At 37.4% G+C, this 20,995-nt stretch overlaps 1 protein-coding gene across 1 annotated transcript in view; it reads right to left on the reverse strand.

The window, feature by feature from the left end:
• Window positions 1-20,995, reverse strand: part of LOC145985303 (DNA damage-regulated autophagy modulator protein 1-like) — a 65,503-nt gene that overhangs the window by 23,349 nt on the left and 21,159 nt on the right. The gene's annotated exons all lie outside the window — the stretch shown is intronic.

The following is a 20,995-nucleotide window of genomic DNA, read 5'->3' on the forward strand; positions in this document are numbered from 1 at the left end:
ATGAAACAACCAATCGTTGACGATCTTAAAATAAGAGACTATCTTGTAAAACGATTCAAGGGATGGAAATCAGAGAACCGAGGTTTTTGTAAACAACACAAGCGCACAGAACAGCCTATTATTGATGCTATTAGAAAACTAGGTAAAGATATTAAAACTGTTACAGAGCAGAACCAAAATTTGATCACAGAGCTTGTGCCGGTAGCTGCTCGGAACATATTATATTATCCTATCCTATTGAATTGGGCCTTCTTGCTCAAAGATATTTAAGCACACCTAAAGACAGCAAAGACGAGGTCTTCGGTTTATACGCTGGCACGGAGCTTGACGGTGGCATCATACATAAAATTGGCAATTTTAGGGTAACGTTTATGGGCGATGATCTGATTGTATATTCAGAATCTCATCTTGGAGAAAGAGGCGGTTTTGTTAAGTATCCTGAAACACCTGGATTGTGGGAACTGATGTCTCGCAAACGACCTGACAACTATACAGATCAAGACTATGAGTACTACAAAGAAATACTAATAAAATCGGATGCCTTGTACCAGAACAACGATCCTACACAAAAAAAAAGTCAAGTCTAGCAGTGGAGCAAAATACAACAACTTAATCAAGCCCATATGGACACAGATCAAGACAGGTAGCGGGATCCTAAAGAATTCGTCTGGGTTGACGATGTCAGGAAACTCGTAGATAGGTTGCTGGTCATAGCTGGCGAAGAAAATACCGGTAACCATAAATTTTACAACGAAAAGGTTGGAATTATGGAAATGATAGCCACCAAATTGTCCTATTTCATAGTCAATGACACTAAGGGCATTGGATATCTTATAAAAATTCTTAATACTCTACCGCCTAAATTTTGGAATATCTCTGAGGGTCGGGGGCTGGTTAATGACATCATAAACAAGCTGCCATTTGAGCTACATATAGCAGGCTATCAGTATTGTGGTCCCGGTACCAAACTGGACCATAGACTAAACAGAGGGGACCCTGGTGTGAATCCCCTAGACGCAGCTTGTAGAGACCATGACATAGCATACAACACACATGCCAATCTTGATAGGCGACATGTTGCAGACAAAAAATTAGAAGAGGCTGCATTCGGTAGATTAGTAAGCAAAGATGCTTCTTTGAGTGAAAGAATAGCAGCGTTGGGGACCACCATAGCTATGAGCACCAAACAAAAACTGGGGTGGGGGTTGTAAAATATATATATACAGACTAGCCCACCAATAATTGTTACAACTTAAATTTTGGATCTTAAGCTGGTCAATTCTATATAATAAACCTACAATGAAGGCCAAGGGTGTTACGTATCAGATACCATATACAGGTCTCAAATCTCTTGGGACTATCGATAGTCTTCTAACCAAAAAGCACCGCAAGAAAAAAAGCTCTTGTCTTGCCAAAGGCCACGGTATGAAATTGTTACTTAATACCCCCAATTTTTAAAAAAATACAGCATTCCAGGGAAAAATCCCATGTTCGGGACTTCATATTTAGTATCCCGGCTATTTTAGCAGCGCTAGGAGCAGTCGGTATCTTAGCAGGGGGATCAGCAATAGCAAAAACAGTAATAAATGCCAAGAAAAATAAGGCGGAATTAGCTGAACAGAAGCGCCATAATCTGGCCATAGAGAGACAAGGTAAAGGTCTTAAAAGAGTCATGAATAGGTTTAAAAAAACAAGTGCTGCTTACCAACCAAGATATCGAAGCTTTAATCGAACCACTGGGCATTAGAAATTTTAGAGGTGTGTACATGTCTGATTCTCTACCAAAACAACCGCTCAAAAAAGAGTGCGGAATAGTCAATTTAGATAAATATATAAATCAGGGCACTCACTGGATCTGCTATCTTAAATATTCAAACAAAGCATTTGTATTCGATTCGTTTGGAGGCATTCCACCTAAGAATTTAGTAAAATATCTAAAATCGACAAATATTTATTACAATGAAGAGCGTGTTCAAAATTTTCAAGATGTTAATTGTGGACATCTGTGTTTATCTATTCTTATATATCTGTCTCAAATAAATAAACCATCTATTGAAGATTTTCAGAAAGCCTTGTGGTATCTGAAACAACATGGGCGTATTCCATCTTACCAGCCAGAATTCAATATTGAAACTCAAACTACATGATGATATTGTATATCCCAAAACAATAGCTCTCAGAGCATTCTATGGCATGTACTCGATCCCCAACAATACACACCACAGCAACAAGATTGCAGTTGGTGACCAAAAAATTGTCATCACTCCAGGGCAATATAATCTGTCACTTCATAAGTCCGAATAATCAGGATAGCACAGTAGTAACTACAGTACCGTTTGACCCAATGACACCTCGTCTTCAGAATCCGATTACTTAGTTGAATAACCGTCCTTCACAAGCAATAGTAACTGGCTGTAATGACACTATGCAACGCATATTAAAAGTGAGTGACTTGAACCTACTCCCAAAGTTCGGGGTAAATTTAGAGAAACAAAGTCCTAGGGACTACATTGATCAGTTAGTTTCAACATTCAATCTAATGGGAGTTCCGGAGGAATACAGGCTGAATAGTATATATAAGTGTTTTTACGGCAAGGCTTTGTTATGGTATAATTCTCATAAGAAGAGATTTTCATGTTTTCAGGATTTCGTAGGAAAGTTTTTGCATCATTATGCTTCTGAACAAGTAGTACAAGCACAATTCGCAGCTCTACGAACAAGAAAATATGATCCTAATCTTGATGAAAACTTAGCTACTTTTGCCTTAAAACTCTATTCTGCCTATTCAAATTTGGAAGAAGACCCATCTGAATCTGATATGATTCAGTTAGTGTTGCGAACCGAGAAATGTGTCAGAATATGTGTCATGTCATGACATACCAAGTATGGACAGACTGATATCTATTTTAGACAGAATTGATTTGGTTCATTCCGGAAAAAAAACAAATCTTTTCGAGTTCCAGAGGACCAGGAAGAATTTATGAGAAGAAATAAGACAACCAAATTTCTGAACAACAAAGCCAAGCAATCATTCAATGTTGGACAAGTTTCTGTCAAAACGTAAGATTTTCGTAAGACCAGAAATTTTACATCTTCCCAAAATACCAAACCTACAACAATTGGTGGTGCAATTAGAATTTCGAGCAACGTTCAGCAATCAAATCCATGCTCAAATCAACAGATCCAAAATACTTTACGAACGGATGAAGGCTTTTCATCTCCGAATAGTGTTCAACCAAATACACAAAGTGGTTATAATAAACGTCCAGTAAGGAACCAACGGGGTAAATGTAATTGGAACACAGTACGAAGCAACACTGAACAATCTAAACAACAAACTCAACCTTCTTTAGCTGAGCCGTGGTTAAGGCCTTCGCAGAGTATGCAGGTGAATCCATCTGTACCTTTACCTCAGTGGAATGCAAATAATTTAAATTCCATGGTGCAATATCCTACTCAACCGTGGATATTCTCTCCCTGGACTACACCATTTACTTCTTGCAGTACTACAGTAACTCAGCCAAGTATATATCCAGCGAATAACTCTTTATGGTATGGTAATAATTCCAATTTGTTACCACAACCCGGGACTAGCAGTAACGTGAACCAAAGTCAAGTACCTTCGAGTAGTGGAGTGTTCAATTTAACAGGAACGACTGCTAATACAAGTGAACACTCATCCTTAAACATTTAAGGCAGAGTAATGATCTCCGGTTCCTCTGTCCAGTTAATTACAAGGAGCATATTCATCACTATACTCCAACATCAATTGAAGATAATCTCAATTTTCAGAGCAACACATCTATTGTTCCCAACCATTCGGAGAAGGAAGTTCTTACTATAAACTTTGTACTCGATTGGTATGAAGCTGAACCAGAATGGATAATGGACGATGACGGTGTTCTTGTTTCAAACAGAAGAGTTATTGTGTTTCCAGGTCAAATTTGTGATTTAACCATTAACTGTATTATTGATTGTGGGAGTCAAGCAAATTTAATGGATTATGCAACTTGGTTAAAATTGAAAACTATTATTCCTACTGCTAGATTATATTCAGTGGATAATGTTAAATTATTTTCTTTTGCTGGGGACAAAAGATTTAGAGTTATTGGTTCTAAGAATATTAGTTTAATAATAGCTTCAGAGCACTTTCATATAGAGTTATATGTTATTAAGCAGTTACATGCTGAAGTAATATTATAATTGCCATTCCTTTGGCGCTTCGGATCAATAATTGATTTCAAGAAGCAAAATATCACATTATCAAGTGATAAGGGAGTTCAATCTAATTATGTTTTAGAAACGACTGACACATTCCCTTCATGTTCTCTTCAAAGTAACTTTGTAACATTTGCTAAGAATTCTGTGGAAGAAGAGGATGAAAACTACTTAGCATCAGAAACCGATCTTAAAGCTTCTTTAGCTAATAATAGTTTGTTGATTGCTACTCATGAAATGTATGATTTATTTTTTAAGTTATTGTTAAGTTTCAGAACATTGTTTTCTGATAAACCAAGGCAAGCTAAAGTAGAGCCTTACGAGATTAAATTAAATACAACAGAAACAATTGTGGCTCCCATATATCCTATACCTATAGCTCGAAGAGATGATTTGGAGAAGGAACTCACTAAATGGAAGTCTTGGGGAGTCGTTCAAGAATCGGCTTCACCTTATTTCAATCCGCTACATATAGTACCAAAAGCTGGTGGACAGTGGCGGCCAGTTGTTGATTTTCGTCGTTTAAATAAACATGTGATATCTCCTCTAGTTCATGTGTAACCGATTAATGAACTACTTCAGAGATTCCAAGGAGCTACAGTGTTCTCAACCTTGGATTTATCGTCGGGTTATTTCCAAATTCCACTTACAGAGTGCTCTTACAAGTATACAGCATTCTCATACAGAGGCCGACAGTACGTTTTTAAATTCTTGCCGTTTGGCATAACGTCAGCAGTATCTGTTTTTGTGGAAAGAATGAATCAGATTTTTAATCCATCTACAAGTTCGTTCCTAATCTCTTACATAGATGATCTTCTTATATTTTCACCTGATTTGTCTTCTCATTATGAGCAATTGAAATATGTGCTAGAGACACTTCATAACGTAAATATGTCTGTAAAATTGTCTAAGTGCAGGTTCATTAGGACTGAAATTAAATTTCTAGGACATATAATATCTGGCACCGAAATAAAAGTAGATCCAGAAAGCAATAAGGAAATCTCCGAATTTCCAGTTCCAAAATGTAAGAAGGATGTTCGTCGTTTTCTGGGTTTGGCTAACTGGAGGAGAAAGTTTGTGCGAAATTTTGCAACTGCTGCAGCTCCTTTGTATCAATTACTGAAAGAAAACTCAAACTGGTGCTGGACGGAAGATCATCACCAGTCCTTTAATAACCTAAAGAAATTAATCCTATCATCTTTATAATTAGGACAACCTGATTTTAATAAGGAATTCAGTATTAATGTTGATGGTTCTAAGATCGGCGTAGGAGCAGTACTTTGGCAAACGGATGAAGATGGAAATGTAAATGTCATTCAGTATGTCAGTCGCACTTTGAAGGGAATTGAAACCACGTACAGTACACATGAAATAGAATGCCTTGCTATTCTTTACGCCGTGGAAAAGTTTACAGTGTATATTACTGGAAGACATTTTACAATCTACAGTGACCACAAATCGTTGTGCTGGCTTGAATCAGTAAGGACACTGAACCCTAGGTTGAACCGATGGGCACTTAAGCTACAATCATACAATTTTACAATCGAACATGTATCTGGTTCTCAAAGTCCAGTTGCTGATACGTTAAGTCGTTATCCTATTAGTAAATCACCAGTGACTACGATTAAAGAAATGTACATAAATCATGTAATCTCTGATATAGAACCCAATTTCTGGCGAAGTGCACAAGAGAAAGATCCGCTTTGTTCGTCATTAAGAAGAAAATTGGTGTCTCAAGAAGTAAATCTGATAATTAAAAGGAAGTATTCCGTTCATGATGGCATACTATTTTTCAAACCTTATGTAGATGATAATTGGAAGATAATAGTTCCTAGTGCTTTAATTGGAGATGTTTTGTATAAACAGCATGATTTAAAGGGACATTTCGGTTATTTTAAAATTTATGATTTTTGTAAAAGGTTTTATTATTGGCCTAAAATGCGTAAAAGTATTAAGGACTATTTAAGAAACTGTCTTTCATGTGCAAGGGATAAGCAATGCACCTTTAAAATTGCAAAGGGAGAATTACATGTGTATTCAAAAAAACCTCACTACTTACTTTCAGCCGACTTAATTGGTCCATTACCTTTGTCTAAAGGTTTCCAACATATATTAGTCATTGTAGATGTAATGAGTAAATTTGTGATGGTTTATTGTCTTATCCGTGCAACCTCAAAGGAAATAATTAACAAATTTACTTTAATCATTACCCAAAATGTAAGGTAATTCCCACCGACAATGGTTCGCAATTTAAGTCAACTGAATTTGAAAGTTATTTGGATTCTGTGAGTGTTAAACATGTGTTAACTTCACCATATGCACCTTTTGCCAATCCTGTCGAACGATACAATAAAGAGCTGGTGAGACTATTGAGAATGTTTTGTAAGTATAACCATAAATTTTGGTTTAATTATGTGCATATTGTCGTTCATCTATTGAATAATTCAAAATCGTAAACAACCGGTTTCACACCATCTGAACTTTTTATGCATGTTGATTATCACGATGAAATAATAGACAAAATAAGTTGGCCAGATGACTTGAAACATTTACCCTGGAAGACAAAGTGTATAATGGCTGAAGCAAATATAAAACAGAAAAACCAAAAGATTAAAAGGGATTTTAATGAACCTAAGCATCCGATAAAATCTGGTGACCTGGTTCTTGTTAGAAACCATCTTAAAAGCAAAGCTATTAGTGATAGCATTCACAAATTTTTCAGCTTGTATGTTGGTCCTTATCAAGTCAATGAAGTTAAGAATAACCATGCACATTTAATATCATTGTCGACGCCAGCAAAGGATCAAAAGCAGAACTTAACAAATCTTAAACTTTTTAATTGTACAGAAGAAAAGAGAAGAGAGTTATTGAAAGCAAGAAATGTGTAACCCAGATGATTTTTGTGTATAATGTGTTTATTTTCTGTATTCTCAATTAAATATTTGTGTATATTTATGAAAGTCATATATTTTGCTTCTTTGTATAAAGATAATATGACAAAGAAATTGCCTTAATTATGTATGAATGGCATGCTTGAACGCAAATATTTGTATTGCGTTAGTGTTTGTAGAAAGCAGTTTGTAATATGCCCTTTTTATTGTAAATTTTCTTCTTGTTCGACAATTTAATGTATATAGAATAATTGTCTCACGCAGAAAATGTTTCCTAAGAGAGGGGATTATATTGTGACAAGCACAATAGTTACAATGTTGTGTTATGATGAGTTTGTAATGTGAATTTATGAACGTACGTGTTGTGTTATGTTGAGTTATGATGAGTTTGTAATGTGAATTTATGAACGTACGTGTTCAAAATGAAACAAATGACTATCGAATATAGTAAACAGTTTGTAAAAAGTTATGTACCATATCTAAGTTATGAATACAAGAAATATTAATATTGGAATCTAGTTTTATGTTGATAAAATGTGTAGGTTTCAGAATGGTGCCTTAGTTTGAGTTAGTGCCTGACCTAGGTCAACAATTATGTTGAGGTAGGTTATTGCTACCTAAAATAGTTCCTTAGTTATGAAAAATGTTGATTCTACCTAACATAGTTCCTTAGATATGAAAGTGTTAAGAAAGTTATTTAAAATTAACTAATAGAAATTTATACATACCTTTTTGGTATAATACTCCAACATGCAGATACTCTAAAGACTAGCTAAGAACTGTTTGAAAAAATATCCTGTCTCTGATACATGTATAAGTATTGACATTTCTAGCCCCACTTATACACTTAAGGCCATTAGTGGTGGTACCAGGCCGCTTCTACGCCAAAAAATGGGGTTCGTGGGGTTCCCCTAAAGAGGAAAAACCATGTAAGGCAGGAAATGGGGCTCCCAGTGTTGCCAACCCTCCCCCCAAAAAATAACATAATTTTCTCATGGCCTTTTTTGGCCTAACCTAACCTATATCAAGGAGCTGGCAACCATGTCGTAGCCTTTCTCGCTGTATATTTTGAGGGGGGCTCACAGCTTTTCACGCTGTATGTTAACCTCACTGGCAGTGTTGTTAACTTATGCTGCCGAGTCATGTTACGTTTTCACACTCTAATCTAAACTAACATCGTACTCTATTACGACCCTATCTAACTAAAATATGTAGATAGCATCTTACGACCTGAACTACGTTACCCTGGCAACTGATGTTACTCTAGCAATCGTTATGTTGCCAACCCAGCCTAACGTAAAAGGATAGCATGTAGTGCTGGTGCATCGATTTTGTGCCTGGAAATGTGTCTTCTGGGGCTTGCCTTACGGTGCTCAGTGATGACGTAGGGTTCCAACTCGCGCGCATAAAAATAACCATGCCTATGAACTTGTTCGGGTTTAAAAAGCAGACTGTCATGCAAGCGCCGAGTCAGGCTGCAAATATTCTATGCTGTGTATTCTAGCTTCTTGCAGTCTCCTACACTGTGTGTATTCTAGCTTTCTTATAATCTTCTACACTGTAGTTTCGCGAGAATAATCCTGGTGGTGTCGACCAGATGACACGGAAAGAGCGTACTGCCTCCCCAAGGTTCTGCATATCTATTTTTGATAAACGCGAAACTAGACAACACGCACTCCTATAGAGTGCTCGAGCTGCTTTTTCTGTCATCTATTTGCGTGTATTATGTGAGTGGTTGTTGTTGCTGCAAGTTTCTAGGACCTTCCAGAACTGTTTACCTTTACGTGACTCGCTAGCTGAAGAGAGGCGCTGAAAAAAAAATAGATTCACGTGGAATTTGAACCCAAGACCACCAGTTTAATCCGTAACATGCAACTAAGGCAACGCACTTATGCTCCAACTTAATATATACTGATTTTGGTATTCTAATCTTTAAAATTGTAGTTCTATACAGACATAATACAGACCTGTTTTTCCTACTGTCGTGACAAAAAAAAACGGTATTTGTAGTGAGTGTGATTTTGTTCAATTTTCCGGTTTCGTAACCTTCAGTTTCCTGTTTATTTTTCTCCCTCATGCAACATTCGCTTTTCAGTGTGTAAAGCGAAATGCATGCATGCTTACTCGTAATGTTTGACTTCTTTATTTCTAGTTCGACATGAGATGCACACAATTTTAATTTTTGAAGTACAGTAGTAGTAACACACCGCCGTATACTAGATTTTGTGCCCTGAGGGCATATTTATTTTGCTTGTTTTTGGTGCCTTAATTGGGGGTGACGTTAATGAGTTGAAATTCTCGGAATTGTGTGTGAGTATGGTTTCTGGGGTGGGGGATGCGAAAAAACGTGTTTAATGTGTAAAACGTTGATCTTTCTTTATTTTAGTAGTTCCTGGAAACCGTGAGAGTTTTATCGGTCGTTCATTGAAAAGAAGATGACGGTTGAGAAGCTAAGGGAAATTTTATGAAATTCTCGGAACCGTTGAGCGGTATGTTTGAAATGGGTAGAGTTTAAATTGCATAAATATGCTTAAGGAAAACGTGACGTAGAAAACAAGAAGGTATAAAAAGAAGGGATACAAGATAATAGGAACATGTGGGGATGGACGCGCTTTAACCATTCTATATTTAAACTATGATTTATATCGTCCTCAATTTTGTGCACAAAAGCTAATTTGGACTTTTAAACAAATGGAATTAAATATTAAAAAAATGGGCGGGATATATTTTGTGTGGAGGATTTTGATTGGGACTCCAACCTGGAACCTTTTGAATAAACAAGAACATTGTCAGCCATCTTGTTTTCCATTTTGAATATCTGTTCGTACATAAATGCTAATCGGGATCGATAAAACATTTCTTTAAAAAAAAAGAAAATAATTATTAGGAAATTTGACATCATTGGGAATCAAACCTGGGATCTCTTGATTCCAGCATTAACTTTTATATCTTATTTCCTCTTTAGTCCATTTCCTCTTTGTGCACAAAAGCTAATCGAGACTTTTAAACAAATGGAATTAAATACCCAATCTTGTCTAACTTGGGAATCGAACACGGAACCGTTTTTATTAAAAACTTCAGCTTTAACAATTTTATATTTAAAACGTTGTTCTTTTTTCTCATCTTTAGTAGCTCCTGGAAACCGTGCGAGTTTAGTCGCTCGTTAATTGAAAAGAAACGAACCTGGCACCTTTTGAATACACAACAACATTTTCAGCTATCTTGTTTTGCTTTTTGAATATCTGTTCGTAAATAAATGCTAATCGAGACCGACAACACACTTTTTTTCTTTTAAAAAAAAGAGAAAATAATTATTAGGCAATTTGACAACATTGGGAATCGAACCTGAGATATCTTGATTTCAGCATTAACTTTTACATCCTATTTCCTCTTTAGTTCATTTCCTCTTTGTGCACATAAGCTAATCGGGAATTTTAAACAAATGAAATTAAATACCCAATCTTGTCAAAATTGGGAATCGAACCCGGAACCTTTTGATTAAAAACATCGTAATATTATACAATTAATTATCATCTCAGGTCATCATGACAATGGGGCCGCCATCTTGGCCGCAATGTTGTTGTTTTAATTTTGGCCGTAGACTCCCCTTCCATATTTTCTATTGAAAGGTCTTGTTGTGCAGATTTCGAATATACGATTACTTTCACTGTAGGTTAATTAGGAAACATTTTTCCGGACAGGTTTTTCAAGTTTTCAAATTTACCTACATTGTGTGCACAAAAGCTAATCGGGACTTTTAAACAAATTGAATTGAATATCCAATTTTGACAACCTCGGGAATCGAACCCGGAACCATTTAATTAAAAACTTCAGCTTTAACAATTTTATATTTAAACTAGTATGTATTTCACCCACAACCGCCGCCGCCGCCACTGCACTCAAAACACAGCCGGCATAATGTTTTATAAAGATACTATTTTCCCACAGATAGACTAATCGGGACCTATATTTGGGGACAAATAGCAATTGACTCCATTTGAGGGGTAAGGATGCGGAAAACATGTTTCATGCATAAAACGTTGTTCTTTTTTCTTACTTTTAGTAGTTATTGGAAACCGTGAGAGTTTTGTCGCTTGTTAATTGAAAAGAAACGAACCTGGAATTTTTTGAATACACAACAACATTGTCAACCATCTTGTTTTGCTCTTGAATATCTGTTCGTGTATAAATTCTAATCGGGACCGAAAACATTTTTTTTTTTTAAAAAAAAAAAAGAGAGAGAGAGAATAATTATTAGGCAATTTGACAACATTGGGAATCGTACCCGGGATCTCTTGATTTCAGCATTCACTTTTACCGCCATGTTGTTGTTTTTAATTTTGGCCGTAGACCCCCCTTCCATATATTATATTGAAAGGTCTTGTTGTGTAGATTCCGAATATTAGAATTGAGTTTTACAATTTTGCCAACATAGGGAATCGAACCTGGTATTTAATAAAAGATTCTACTTATTAAACATAAAAGCAAAAAATACAATAAATATTTTTTTAACCCACAGTTCTAATTAATATAATTGTTATACGTTTACCTAAACTGGAGGGGAAGTTAGGTGTGCTAGGAAGATATTGAGAAAGGACGATTTTATAGGTGGAAACGAACACTTCGCAACATAGGCAGGAGAACAGGTGTATCGTGATTGCCTCAGGCAGCTGAAAACTTGATCATGTTTTTCTCCATCGCCAAAAAGTGCCCGACCCTGTGGCCGAGTGGTATCGTCGACCTCCGTGGCGAAGTGGTTAGCACAGCGCGCTACAACGCTAGGGGTTCTAGGTTCGAGTCCCGGGTAAGGCATGGGTATTTGTGTTCGTCCAGTTGATAAGAAACAAAGAAAATGTAAGAATTGAAAAGTGTAAAAGTGAGAAAAAGAGTGAATGGTGGGGGATACCTCCGTGTAGGGGGTATTTCCTTTAAAAAAAAAGTGGTTAGCACATCGCGCTGCGACGCCAAGGGTCCCGGGTTCGAATCCCGGTCTGGCTTGGTTGTTTGTGAATGTCCATTCATCAATTTCATCACTCATCCCCATCTTCGCAAATTAGCCAAGAGGCACAAAACGCGAAGTAAAATAAACTAAATCAATCAATCAATCCATCGCCAAAGAGGTGGAGACTCAAACGAATCCTATCTGAGTTGTAATAGTTTTATTTTGCTCACAGTAACCAAGCTTATATATGCATTGCCTCCAGGGAAGGGGTTCAGTGAGAAACGGAGATTCTTAGAAAACATAAGGTATATTTCGTAATCGTTGAACTTGGGTATAGAATGAGCCGGAATCATTCAAGGGCATCTGGACCTACAACAAGCAGAACCGGGTTCAATTCTTTTCATGCATTCACTGTGTGAAATACCAGGTGTTTGTCTTCTTTATTCACCATGTGAGGGGTGGGGAATGCGAAAAACATGTTTAATGGTTAAAACGTTGTTCCTTTTTCTCATTTTTAGTAGTTCCTGGAAACCGTGAGAGTATTGTCGCTCGTTAATTGAAAAGAAACGAACCTTGAAGCTTTTGAATACACAACAACATTGTCAGCCATCTTGTTTTGCTCTTTGAATATCTGTTCGTAAGTAAATGCTAATCGGGACCGATAACACACTTTTTTCGAAATAAAAGAGATAATTATTATTAATCAATTTGACAACATTGGAAATCGAACCTGGGATCTCTTGATTTCAGCATTAACTTTTACATCCTATTTCCTCTTTAGTTCATTTCCTCTTTGTGCTAATAAGCTAATCGGGACTTTTAAACAAATGGAATGAAATACCCAATCTTGTTAAAATTGGGAATCAAACCCGGAACCGTTTGATTAAAAACATCGTAATATTATACAACAATTGTCATCTCAGGTCGTCATGACAATGGGGCCGCCATCTTGGCGGCCATGTTGTTGTTTTTAATTTTGGCCGTAGACTCCCCTTCCATATATTCTATTGAAAGGTCTTGTTGTGCAGATTCCGAATATACGATTACTTTCACTGTAGGTTAACTAGAAAAAGTTTAGGGACAGGTTTTTGAAGTTTCCAAATTTACCTACATTGTGTGCACAAAAGCCAATCGGGACTTTTAAACAAATTGAATTGAATATCCAATTTTGCAAAACCTAGGATTCGAACCTGGAACCATTTGATTAAAAACTTCAGCCAGACTGCAAATTTGCTTCTGGAATTTTAGTACTCTTCTGGCTCACTTCACCTTATTTAATGTAGCAGTGCTTACAAAGGTTTTCTTTCATCATCTCATCCTGACGTATTACTGGTTTCGCGCAAGTTAACATACGCTTACAATGACAATGCGCAATTCTTAGATATCAAGTATAATCCAACAATATATATATTGAATACTATTACGAAAAAGTGAAACATAAAACTGCATTGGTGAACGATATAAAAATTGGCAAGTGCATCCTCCCAACCTCAAATTTACTGCAATGCTAGTATTGCACTGAAATTAACGCCACTCTCTGTCCTGTCTGTTTAAACTCGTGAGAGATGGTCATTAATCTCTCACTGGGTGAAGTTATTGTCTAATATTATGAAATAAAATACTAATAATAAATAAGTAAATATTTTAATATCATATTTACTCGAATTATTCAATCATAAAAGAAAATCACTTTCCTCAAGAATTTACTTTTCTCTGCCAGCCCTTCTAAATTTTTACTTTCCATATACTGATTTATACGAGGTGTGGTCTGAAAGTAATTTAAATTAGTAAGGAGATGGATTTTTGCAAACGCGAAAACCGTTAAAAATGGTAATTGCTCCGAAGTTGTGTTTATGAATGTGCAGTGATGTCTGGACACATTTTTCACCCGTTCGAAATATCGAAATAATGCGAATTTGGCATAAAATGCGAATTGTTAGCGTTTTTAGCGATTTTTATAATTTTTATGTCCTAAAACAACGAATAATTCCATGAAATCCAATAGTACAAATATAAAAAATACACCAATGTGAAAAAAATAACAAAAAAACAAGGTCCCTACCGATTAGGCAAAAATAAAATAAGAATATCATTTGCAATTTATTGCATTAGTAACAGTGAGTCCTGATCTAATTTTCGGCATAATTCCCACCGTTGTTTTGGCATTTCTCGTAGCATGAAACTTTGTATGCCTATGGCATATGTGTCTGACAGCAAAAACTGGAACTATCTCTACCGCAGTGTAGCTGTCAAATCCTTGTCCTGTCAGAAACTTCTTCAGTTGAATAAAGAGCTGAAAGTGGGTACATTCAAGGCCAGGGCTGTACAGTCACGGACATTGCTGGGTTGTAACGACCTTATTGAAAATGCGCTGAAGCAAGCCATCCATGTCCGACCACCAAGCGCCTTGTGACTAGACAACCCAACCAGCATTGCAATTCTGCGGCTTGTACACCAGTCACGGGTAAGCATCTCTGTAAATTGAGTAGTGATGCCAAAGAGAAATACGAGATGAAGATTGTCGATCGTAATGTCTCGTGTTCTCGACATGGAATAATACTCGGTCCACGTTACGTTCCATTATTTAATGTTGTTTGGGAATGAACCTGACGGACTGGGTTTATATTCTCACTCCTTGCATTACAGTAAATTCCATATTTTACAATTATATTAATGCTTTGAACGAAAATAATGCCCAGAAAAACACCGAACACACGTTCACACCATTCTTCTCACCTACATGCACGTGAAAACAAACACACAAAGCTAAGTTTTAACTTTGTATAAGTAACTGAAATCATTCTGCAAGCGTCGCTGATAAGCAGTTTGTAAGTTTAGAAAAGACAAGAGATGCGGAGATGAAAAATTGCGTAATGAGGGAACCCTGTGACGGACTATAGCTAGGAAGAAGTTAAAGACTGAATCGATTCTGGAGAGGTGAGTGGGACATGCCATGGACCAGACGGGAGAGCAGTATTCTATTATTGGGGAGATGAATGATTTGAAGTACAAACTACAATTTGTTTAAAAGTCCCGATTGGCTTTTGTGCGCACAATGTAGGTAAATTTGAAAACTTGAAAAACCTGTCCGAAAAATTTTCCTAATTAACCTACAGTGAAAGTAATCGTATATTCGGAATCTGCACAACAAGACCTTTCAATAGGATATATGGAAGGGGAGTCTACGGCCAAAATTAAAAACAACAACATGGCGGCCAAGATGGCGGCCCCATTGTCATGACGACCAGAGATGATACTTAATTGTATAATATTACGATGTTTTTAATCAAACGGTTCCGGGTTCGATTCCCCGGTTTGACGAGATTGGGTATTTCATTCCATTTATTTAAAAGTCCCGATTAGCTTTTGTGCACAAAGAGGAAATAGAATGTAAAAGTTAATGCTGAAATCAAGAGATCCCAGGTGCGTTTCCCAATGTTGTCAAATTGATTAATAATAATTATCTCTTTTTTTTAGAAATAAAGTGTGTTATCGGTCCCGATTAGCATTTATTTACGAACAGATATTCAAAAAGCAAAACAAGATGGCTGACAATGTTATTGTGTCTTCAAAAGGTTCCAGGTTTGCTTCTTTTCAATTAACGAGCGACAAAACTCTCACGGTTTCCAGGAACTACTAAAAAATAAGAAAAAAAACAACTTTTTACGCATTAAACATGTTTTCCGTTCCACTTTCTTTCTATAGTGAAGGACCATATTCCTGAATTTTCATGAGTAAAAGAGAGCGCCATATTGCCCCCCTGACTTTCTGGGCACGCCACTGGTTCCACGTATATAGCTCTGGTTTGGTGCATGCATATGAATAATGTATGCGCTGTGGAGCAAGACGCTATTGCAGTATTATAAAGAAACGGCTACTCACAATATTTCATTGTCTTTTTTGGGAAGGGGGACTTAGGTTTACGGCCACGTCTTTCATTTGATCTGTTTTCTGTCCCTTGTTCCCATTTCTTTCCTTCCGTCTGTCTTCCCTCTATACGTATTTCCTTCGTAAGTGCTTCCGGCGCATTCTTTCTGTTTGTGCGTGACTATAAATCAGAAAGGTGGGTGCAAGGGAGGAAAGGGGAGAAATATCTGGAGTGCGAATTGTGGAACCTTGCTTATGATTCCGCGCGCGTGTGTTATTATGTTGCTAAGGTTGGCATCTGCTGCGTTTTTAACATCACCGTACGGAGGCTCCTAATTTTCGCGATACGATCTGAAAAAAGGCAAGGTCGAAGCAATAAATATAATGACTCCATTCCACATCGATGACCTTGAACCAGGAGGGAGACAAAAAAACGCGTAATACGCAGGTGGAACGGAATTGTTTGAAAACGTAGATTCATCGTCTTACGCCAGGTTTGTGTGCCATTAAACATGTTTTCCGCTTTCCCCACCCTTCAAATGGTAGCAATTGCTATTGGTCCCCAAACATAGGTTCCGAGTCTATCTGTGGGAAAATAGCAGTGGCGATGCTACATAAAGGGAAACTAGGGCACTGCCCCACAACAATTTTAACATAAAAAGTTAATCTGAAGAGACGATCGGTATATACGCGTAAATATTTTTTTTGTTTTTTCCCTCAACTCTATGTTGCTGCAACCAGACTTACAGGGTATGCACCCTGTGCGAGGTTAATATATTTCTCCGTCCTGTTGGAGAGAGTCCAATTTCGGCTCTGTCCCGGAGACGTGACGTCACTGACTGATCCAAACATTTACAGCATAGGCAAGGGACTGTCCCCTCACAATGGAAAAGCGCAAAATTCGTAGCCGTCTCTGGGCAGAGAACGAGGTGCCCTGCCCATTCATGTTTGCCTCGTTCACCGTTAAGTGTTTCCAACGCTTGGCAGGCAGTTCATTCGTTCTTCCAGCTTGCAGCAATAAGATAGAAAAAAATCCCTCGAATGCTTTTCTTCGCGCTTGTTCAGGCGACCTGAAAAGTTGACAACACTTTTTATTGCACAAACTAGTCCCTCGTATTTTCAAAAAGATCCTCCTTTCTTCCCATTGTAATACGGATTTGCATTTGAGTTAGTGTGTGAGTTTGCGTTGCGTTCCGTCTGTGCGTATTGGTCGCTTATGAAATAATTAGTTTTTCGCGATTTTATAGTTACTGTACGTGTTTATTTATTTGTGTAATTGTGTCTGTGTTCCAGCAACTTGACATGCAAGAATATCTTCGTAAGTATAAACGAACATTTTGGGGGTACATGGCCAATGTAAAGTGTTGTAACTGAACTTAACGCTGCATCATCTTCCTATTTAGTCATTGATATTAGTGGATACTTGGTGAATATGACATTGAATCATGTAGAAACTTTAATATCTACGCCTTTCAATTCATTGACAATGGAAGAGAAACTGCAGTGTAACATTTTCCTAATCATTCCAGTATATACCCAAAGTTTAGTTACTGCAAGCGTACAGGGTTCCGACGTCAGTATTCGAGATTTTTTTGTTCGAACAATTTACTTACTCCATATCAAGGAACTCCCCTCAAAAACCTTAAAGAGGAATATAGAGGTAAACTGCCCCCCCTCCCCCCCAAAAGAAAAATGTGCCCTGCCTGACTGAAAAGGCACGCGCCGCCCCTGGAAAATAGTATCTTAATAAAACATTATGGCGGCTGTGTTTTGAGTGCAGTGGCGGCGGCGACGGCGTAGCGGTTGTGGGCGAAATACATACTATAGTGGAGCCCAAGTTAAGAGTTCAGTATGGGCTCTTATGGGCTTTTACTTTTGAGATCACCACCCCTAAACAAGTGTGTTTCTGTCAGAAACAAAAGTCGTTATCATTCGAAGAGAAAATAATAAATAAGCAAAAACCAGAGGAAATGTAAGGCTTTGATGGTTTACGCCTTCTTTTGCAATTCGGACCATCAAAACAAGACGTTTTCCTTTCTTGTGTTTACCGTGATTTGGGGAGTTAAAGCTAACAGCCGTCCGACGGTTGCCACTTGCTGCAAACACGTGTTGGGAAGAGGGAAGGAGGCGGGGAATGTTCAGGCAAAAGTTCGTGAATAGGCTTCTGTCGGGGTCAAGTGGTTTGTTGTTTGCGTGCGAGCTTTCTCATTTTGGGTATTTCTTGGGGGAATTTATTATTATAATTATTCTACAACAGCAAAATGGCAAGGGGTGGTATTATTAAGCATAAAAGTATCCAGAGTCTTACAAGTAAAGAGAGACAAGTTGTAATAAATATTATTGTATACTTAAATCAGAAAAATCCTGGTAAAAGTGTTAGTTGGACTGCAAGCGAAAATGCTGAAACGACTGGAATTTCGTTCAAAACTGTTTACAAAATTAATAGCGAATCGATTAAAGGTCCTCTTGCAACACCAAACGAGAAGAAAAACGTCAAGAAACAACAGGTACGCAAAATCCAACGACTTCGAATATAACGTTTATACGAGGCGGTGTGCGGCGAAAATTCCCAGGCACATTGTATACATATAATACATTGGCTGATTTTTCTGGCTGAGGTTCACTTGCCTCTCCCAAAATGATGACTAAGTATTATGAAAAGTATTGATAGCATCATATTAAAAGATAAAAAAGTAATCGAGCCGTTTTCCCCAGATAGTTAAAATAATGCCAGTCTCCTTCTTTCTGTAATTATTCTTCATACAAATACAATACAACTCCTTTTATTTCACACCTCTACTAATAATTGATTGATTGAGTTTTAAGTCCACTTCTATGCACAGATAGGTTAATTGGGACTGGACCTACAGTTTTATGTAAGATATGAACTACTATATGCCTCCAGCAGGTACCCTGGATCCCTTGATTATAATGCGGCGACGGAAATTTTGCTAATGCTATCCCCTTAGAATCGAAGGGCCCTGGGTTTGTTTCCTGGCGGAGGTACATTCTAGGATGGATTATACATTGAAGATTCAGTCCCGATTAGGTCATCTGACCACAAATTAGACCTAGAACGAACCCTTATAATTGTATTGATGTGAATGACGTGACATGTCCAATGGGCGTATGTGCTGGTCATAACTCCCCCTTGGATAAGTAATCCTAAAAGAAGAGGGTCAACGGCAGGAGAAGATGGCATATGAGGACCGGCTACTATCAATATTGTGGTCCAGGGACCAAGCAGAGTATCTAAAAAATAACTAGTAATCAAGTAGTCAATAGTTTTCATATCTAAGAGACTACTCAGGCACCATTCTCAAACAAAACTAGCCACTATCTGGAGGATAAGTTAAGTATACTCTCAACCAATCAACAAGTGGTCACATGACCCTAAAAGTAGAATATTCCCAAGCCAGCTTAGTTCTCAGACACTCCACCAAAGAGTTACTGCTAACTAATTAATAGGGATCACATTATCTTTGCAGGATATTTATGAGTTAGCTTAGTTCTCGGGACATTCCCGAATTTCACTTACAAATATAGTTCGCATTCTCAAAATCTGCAAGTTTGGAGGAGAGGAAAGGGAAGGAGCATACTAATATACCCAACCAATCAACATAGTCACGTTACCCTAGGATAGAACTGGACTCTCAGAACATCAGCTGAGCTCTTGTTAATCATCCTGGAATATCAATTTGCTACACCTATATAATAGCTAAGTCCACCAGAAGATATAAAAATATAGCTTAATTTTAACCAAAAATAGACCCTGATACGTATTAATCATCCTAGTACGAGGATTCCAGTGAAAGAATAAACTCCTTCTACTGCTTGATTGAACATACAGAAAAAGTAAAAAAAACTCTCCCCACATCAAACGTATTACGTACAAGGTTATTACAGTTGTATTTTCCTTATATTGATTGCCCAATACATGTAAATTGGTCCATAAACCACGCCGATTAACCCATACGATCAGAACTCAATTTTAGAACTATTAAAGAAAAAACATTATCTCGATATATACAACAAATATATACTATACAACATTAAGTCACTAGTGTTTCGAAGAAAGTTAAAGATATTCAACAACAGTTTGGAACATATACATGTTGGAGATACAACTTGGTCACAAATTGGGCGCAGTCTCCCTGTATTTTCGACACTACAATGGTTATAGTTGAATTCTGTATATGAACACATACCTGATGGTTTAAGTGTCCGGAACATCGGTATGGAGACCGTCTTTTTCGTAGCACGGCCGAACTTTGGCACACTTCGCAATCCAAGTGTGAGTGAATAAGACCTTTTTTCCAGCGGTGACGTTCTCCTCAATAACGTTCTGAAGGGCCTCCAAGAAGTCCCACAGGTGGTTAATCAATGACAAAGGTATGTGTTCATATCAAGTAATCCGACAATTACCATCGTAGTGTCGAAAAAAAGGTGGCACGCCCTCTTTGTGACCACCCTGTATAACAGTACCTGATCTCAGCAACTTTGCCTACAAATCGCAAACGCGGTGTGAGTGTGTGTAGTTGCATTTGGCCATAACATAACCGAGTTCCACACATCAAAACTGGTGCATATCTGATATTCCTGGTTGATTGATTGATTAAGTTTGTAACGATTGATAAATTTTGGTAAATTACTTTTTATTTAAATTACTTTTCAATAGCCCTCGTATAAATTCTTTTGGAGTTTTAATCTTTTGAATGTACATTTTATCTTTGTTAAAATTGTAACGCAGTTTCTGGCGAGCGAAAAAGAACGCGAAGCAAGTTGAAGCAGCATTATTTTTCTTTCTTAACAACAATGGGTTCTTTTTCGTTCGGCGCTGCGCGGGTTTGTAAATAAGTTTAGCTTGCATTGTGTTTCTGGATATGCCTTTTTGGAAGGGGTAATTGTTGGATGCTAAAAATAACTTTTCAGTTTGTCGAAATCTTTTGTTGGGGAATAGAATTGCGCAATCCCGCAAGTATAAATACCAGCAGTTTCGCTGGCAAAATAGGGAGGATTCTTCTTTGGGATTTCGATCCTGACAGACGTATTGTTTGCCCAGGGCAGCAAGAAGAGA

This window comes from Lepisma saccharinum, chromosome 3, assembly GCF_977018435.1.
Source record: "Lepisma saccharinum chromosome 3, izLepSacc3.1, whole genome shotgun sequence".
In the NCBI taxonomy this organism is placed as follows: Eukaryota; Metazoa; Arthropoda; class Insecta; order Zygentoma; family Lepismatidae; genus Lepisma; species Lepisma saccharinum.